The sequence below is a fragment of the Python bivittatus genome, unplaced genomic scaffold (assembly GCF_059951505.1).
Source record: "Python bivittatus isolate LINGU-HERP-01145 unplaced genomic scaffold, Pbiv_v1 ctg000020_np1212, whole genome shotgun sequence".
Classification (NCBI taxonomy): Eukaryota; Metazoa; Chordata; class Lepidosauria; order Squamata; family Pythonidae; genus Python; species Python bivittatus.
This window is the reverse complement of record NW_028277030.1, coordinates 121228171-121234799: the sequence shown is the minus strand read 5'-3', so window position 1 is coordinate 121234799 and position 6629 is coordinate 121228171.

The window sequence follows — 6629 nt, the reverse complement described above, 5'->3', positions numbered from 1 at the left end:
TTTGCCTTTATACATGTATTTGTTCATTTTTTTTAAAAAAAAGTTCTTTTCTGGAAATTAACTGCAGGAGACTGCAATATCCTTTTTTCTTCTGACAAGCTGGCACAATTGCAAAATCCTATTATATTCTTTTTTTCAAAAAAAAAACTCATCCCTTTGCTTGTCTGTTTGGAAATTGCTCTTTGCTTATGGAAATGTTTGTGAGATACTAAAATGGAAACTTTTAAAGGCCCTTGAACCTTTCCTTGTTTGGCAAATATTGATTGGATCCATGCATTGCAATGAGCCACAATGTGTGAATTCACCCAGTATAGTATCGTCATACATGTAACCCAGGCCTTATGTTTTATGCTTAAAATCCTGGCTCAAGTAACATAGCCATTGTACCTCAGTTCACTTGTTATAGCAAAACAATGGTTTGATTGTTGGAGTCTACATTATTCCATCTCTTTCTATCATTTGTGAATTCTTATTCCCTTTCTGGTATATCCAATCTGGATAAACTGATGATAATCACATCCAGGGCAATTGAGTCCAAATCGTAACTGAAAACCCAGTTCAAACCATGTGCAGGAAGCAAACTGGAACTACAGTAGATCATAGTTTGAGGGAAGGTTGTTCATGTCTCCCAAAAAAGTGGCAGGGCATTTGATTTGTCCAAGGCCTGTATTTCTTGCCAGTGTTAAGTAACCCAAAATAACACAGTTAGGTTCATGTATTGTACCAAGCTATAGTTTGTGGCTAAATCACAATTTGTTGGTTGCATAAGCTAAGCCAAATGAAACAAGTTACATAATGGCTTAGCATATTTTAACTGAAAGCCACTTTGAATGTTTTGCCTTACTGGAAAAGTGGTGCATAACAATGAGTAACAGTGCCATGCATGAACCCAGCCACTGTGTGTGAGCAGTCACCAAGTGGAGACTCTTCACTCAGAATCAGCATTCTCCCTCTTGCTCCCCTAGAGAAAAAGGGAACGTAGAAGGAGAACGGCTAGATCTAGGGAACTTGCTGCCAATCCACAGGAAGTGAAATGGAGTCTGGCCAGACATCTCTCATGTCTTCATTTCATTGGCCCTCTTCTAAAATTAGAGCTGTGCTGGATATGCAAACTTACAGTCAGCAAGAATACACTCAGTGAAGCAACGTAATTGATTTTTTTTTTATAACTGATACTGCAAAATTTTATCTCAGTATTAAAATATAGCTTTCCCAAAGCTATTTCATAATTTCTGACATCCGTAAATCAGGCAGTCTCTTTATCATAATGAGAAGATTGCTTCTCATTATCACTCTGAGATAGTTTGTGTATTCTTAAAAGGGATGTAATCCACTGACATTCCCATCTGCAAATTAACAATTTTATTTTAGGGTGTAATTTATAGTATAAAAACATTGACTTACAAGAGTGCTTATAGCAATCTTAAATATAACAAGTTAGGCCATGTGCAATGGAAAATGCATACCACAACATTTAAGGCAAGAATTCTCTTAATATTCAAAGAGGTAGGCAAAATAGTTCAGATTTCCTGTGTACTCTTAACTGTGCACTGCCACAATTCCTTGGGAAAAATGGGGGTGTAACTATATAGCTAATACTGTACTGTAAACAGTCTATAATTTATTTTAGTGTCTTCAGAATGTTTAGCAGAAGAGAAGACACTGATTGCAAATGTGTACCCTGAACTTATACATACCTACTTATAAATAAGTTCAGTAATTTGAAACTTACTTTACCTACAGGTTCTTAGGGTCATAGCCTTATGCTGAAAATTCAGGAAGCCACAACACACTTTGCTAATATTTCTTGTTAAGATCATTATAGATGTTATATAAATTACACTGTTGTTCTAGATATCATTGCATGTTGCATGCTGTAATAGTTTAGGTCAAAGTTGTGGGTCAGTTTTGTAACTTAGGAAAAAGGAATGAAATTAGCCATTTATCAGTGGAACAACGTGCATGGCCTGGCAAATGTAAACCACCCAGTCTTGCTTCTACTGAAGTCAGATAAGGAAGATTGATTGGATAACAATATTGGGGACTGTTGGATGGGAGTTGCAGTATTATTGCTGCTACTAATTATTACATTCATAGGGTATAAATCCTATTGTACTTAGACTGACTCAGATTGATGGGAATTACAATACTACTACTACTACGTACGTTCATAGAATATAACTTCTGTTATACTTGTATAGACTAACACAGGCCCATGCTTTAAATCTGCAATCATATGCCCAGGAAGGTAGAAGAAATTCCATTAGGATTTAAAACCAAGGAAAGATGTTGGATCAGGATGATCTATAAATCTGATTAATAACAATAGAGTGAGGAAAATGTTTACATACAAGAGAATGTGGTCCTGGCTAGAATTCATGGAGAGCCACACAGGCAGGGTAGAGGCGAGGAATGGCCAGGACCAAGCAAAAAACTGTCTAGGGACACTCATACTCTCTCTGAGCCTTTCAATTTTCTCTCTTATCTAACTCTCTCCCATTATGTGGGGAAAGATACTTCTCAAAGTTTTGAGTAGATCCCTTGCACAGGTCTTTAGAAATTAGGCCAAAAGCAGATAGTCTGTTCCTTCCTGCAGGAATGATTGATAAGGAATTGCAGGCACATTAAACTAAACATTGGTAACAATTACAGAAAAAAATGTCATGAATACCAGGCTTTTGACTGACTAGCTTGCAAGTATGTACTCTGAATATAATGAAATAATGTTTGCCTAATACAATTTATGTGGAATACTTGCAAATGTATCTCCTAAGGGATGGGATCGCTCAAGACTTTTGCTTAAATCACAACAAAATTTTTCAGCTGAGGATGTTTGCTTTGCCATGTTCATTTGACATTGAGAATCTATAAATTTTGGATGTCATAGCAAACCAAGCTAGCTATTGCAGTGTCCTAAGTTTTCCAGGTAAGATTAGTTTGAGAACTGATGTCTTGAGGCACATCCTTTCAGCTCTTGTTTGCAATTACTAACTCTATTGGCATCCAAGTGTCTTTACGACATGCCTCACTTTAGTTTTAGGTAGTAGATGCTGAAATGTTAGTGTTTCTGTTTCTTAAAAAATAACATACTTTTCTATTTATTGTAATCAGACTGCCACATCTGTTTCTCCATTAATTATGATTTTCCATTATTAATTTTTATAGTGTTATTTCAGTGGCTAAGGAGGCAGGATGTAACTATCAGTGAAACTACTAAGATTTTCTTGAATTATGTATTATTTGCATTCAGTCTTTTCATAGGCAAAAAATTACAATGCAATATTATTTTTTCAAATAATAGTTGATAATTTGTCACTGGGTCCAAGTAGACAGTTTACAGTTATACAATTGAATTTACATGGCAATGGGATACGTTTTTGAAAAAAGTGGATAATAGAGATTTGGATGTTGGAAGTTCTGCCAACTTACATTGCCCTGAAACTTCCTTTACATGCACACATTGTATAAGTTAAGACAGCACGCAAAGTAAAAGCTATACAGGATAATTTTGTGAAAGAATTCACAGATGCAGAATTTACTTTTAACTTTTGGGCTCAATGTTTAGTATTGTTGAGTATTTGGGAAAGTCTTGTATAGAAATATTAAGATAGCACACATGATTTTTTAAAACAAAATCTCTTAAAAGGGCTGTATTCCACCTTAAACAATTATCTGTATGGCCTTTTCTGATATTGGGTATATATTTTATACTGTATCTGATTTGTGCATCTTTCATAATGTGATGGAATCATGCATGCTGATGTTTATTAAGCAGTCAAAATCCACTGGACAGTAGATTTATTCCAACAGAATTTGGGAACTGGGGATCTACAATCCTTCAAAGCAGTAAGTAGTAAAAGCACTAAACTATAAATACTCATATAGTCAGTACATTTGTTCCATAAAATGATTGAAGTTTTGTATACAGGTAGTCCTTGACTTACGACCACAATTGGGACCGGGATAGCCATCATTAAGTGAGTCACACCTGATTTTACGACCTTTTTGCTGCAGTCATTAAGCAAATCACGTGGTCGTTAAGTGAATCTGGCTTCCCCCATTGACTTTGCTTGTTGGAAGCTCCCTGGGAAGGTCACAAATGGCGATCACATGACCCTGGGACACTGCAACCGTTGTAAATACATGCTGCTTGCCAAGCACCTGTCAGGCCCAGCCCAAGAACGATGAAACAGTTGAGTATAGTTGCTTATACCTTATAGACAGAATCTTGCCAAATTAAATCTATACTACAACAACTAGTGGATATACCCTGGGAGATTCTAGGGAGTGGCTACCCTCAACCTCTTAGTCTTCCCATACTTCCCCTGCAAGCTGTGTCGTCTTTTGTCTCCTTTGCCCTGCTAGAATGCACCCGGTCCTTCCTGATAGCCTTCATCTCCCACATCACTCTCCTCCTTGTAGATACATTCCATCATGGTGCCCAAATTTTTGATCACATGACTGGGAGACGCTGTGACAGTCGTAAGTGCGAGGACCGGTCGTAAGTTGCTTTTTCCAGCACCGACATATGTTGTAATATCGAGCAGTCATTAAACAAATGGTCATAAGTCAAGGACTACCTGAATTAGATACTGGCAAAAATATTATCTTAAATAGAGTTTGTTAATGAATGAATAAATGAATGAACCTGATTTTTTTCTGTAGCAAATATTTAAAAAATGAGGTTTTGTGTTATGTCCAAATGTTGGTGTACAGTATCCCTTCAGATATTTTGGTAATGCATTGACGATAATGAGGACAGGAATCTGCCAATTAAATAAATAAAAGACATAAATACATAAGCCCAACCATTTCATGAATAAAGCATTACTGGTAAGCTGATATATCTATGCCTTTTCAAGTTAATACCTGTTATTTCTATTTTTTAAATACAGTTGCACTGCAAGGTTTGTTAATGCCACTTCGTTTTATTTAATTCTACTTTATATGGCTGGAAGCAGTGTTCCGTGATGGGTTGCTTTGACAAAAGGGTTGAAAAGATTTGGTCCAATAGTATTTGACCAGAATACAGCTCAGTGGCTCCACAGTAAGTGTAAAAACTGAGTTGAGGCCACTTCCCACAGAACTCCCTCTCCGAAGACAGGCCAGTGAGTTGCCATGAAGCCCCAGGGTTTTGCAGTGGATTTAATAACGGATATTAAGAATGAAACAGGTTGTTTCAGTCATTTTGGAGATGTTTCAGGTCAAAACACTCCCCAAATAGTTGAAACAGTTGTTTCAGATTTGTAAAAAAAAAAAAAAAAAAAGTTTTGCAAACTGAAATGATTCAGCTTTTTGAATTTACACAATTCTTTTAAGCAATGAATTGCACGCCAATGTATTTAGCTGTTGGAGTAAGGGGCTCAATGTGGCACAGACATCTCTTTATGCAGTGGGACTTTCTCTTTCATTTCCTCCCCCCTGTGGGGCCCCCCAGATCTGCTCTACAGATTCCCTCATCCCTATAGAAGAAATTGGGAGGGGGGGAGGCACTTGGGAACTTGCATGAAAGGCAAGTAGATAAAAATAAAAGAAAATATCCTGATGCAGATAGGATAGTGACACTGAATATATTTTTGAAATTACAATAATTTTAAAATAGAAAATACCTATGGCACCAAACTGTAATTCTATGGATGTCTATTTAGAATAGTCCCCCTTTTTGTTCCCTGAGTCTTTCTTTAAAAATAAGCATGCATGGGAGAGAACTGTTAGTCATAGGTTGACACCAGATTTGTTTCCACTAATTACCTATTTTGACCTGGTTTTGTTTTGTTTAATGATATATCTGGGGTCCCCCAACTGAAGTCTACAGATGGAAGAGACTTGGAGAGAGAATGGCCATGGAGAGAAAATAGGAAAGGCAGTTATACAAAGGTAGATTTCTAAGTAATTTTGTCACCATTCTTTCTTAAGAAAGCCTACTGGTGTAGCTTACCAGGCTAGAAATCTGGAGACCATGAGTTCGTCCTGCCTTAGGCATGAAGCCACCTGGCTGACCTTGGGCCAGTCCCTCTCTCTCTTGGCCCTAGGAAGCAGACAAGGGTAAACCACTTCTGGAATCTTGCCAAGAAAATTGCAGGGACTAGTCCAGGCAGTTGCCAGGACTCAAGACTGACTCAAAGGCGCACACACACGTGCATACACATGCACACTAAAGCTTTCCCTTAGTGTAGATCACCTACTGGATTTCTATCTTTTCGTACATGCATACCCTGCCTTTCCTCTAGGAGCTCAAGGTGGCATATCCATCATTCCCTTCTCCCCATCAGAACAATCTGTGGGCTAGATTGGGCTAAGAGCACATCACTGGCGCAAAGCCACTCAACCTCTGTGGTTCAGGGCAGATTTGAACCAAGGTCTCCCTGGTCCTAGTGCAACAACTTAGCTCTACACCCCACTGTTACGGAGCTGATGATGGTATAGCTCCTCTTTGATGAATCAAATGGCAAATATTTAAAATAATAACCTCTCCTAGAATGTGAAAGAAACCAGCGAAAGCCTTCCTTTCCTCCTTGGGATTTTTTTCCACCCCTTTTTTTGTGGTGAATTATTTTAACTAACTGGAGACTGTATTAGGCTCAGCTCCACCACCACTCCCCTAACTTTTTTTTTAGAGGATAAGGTAG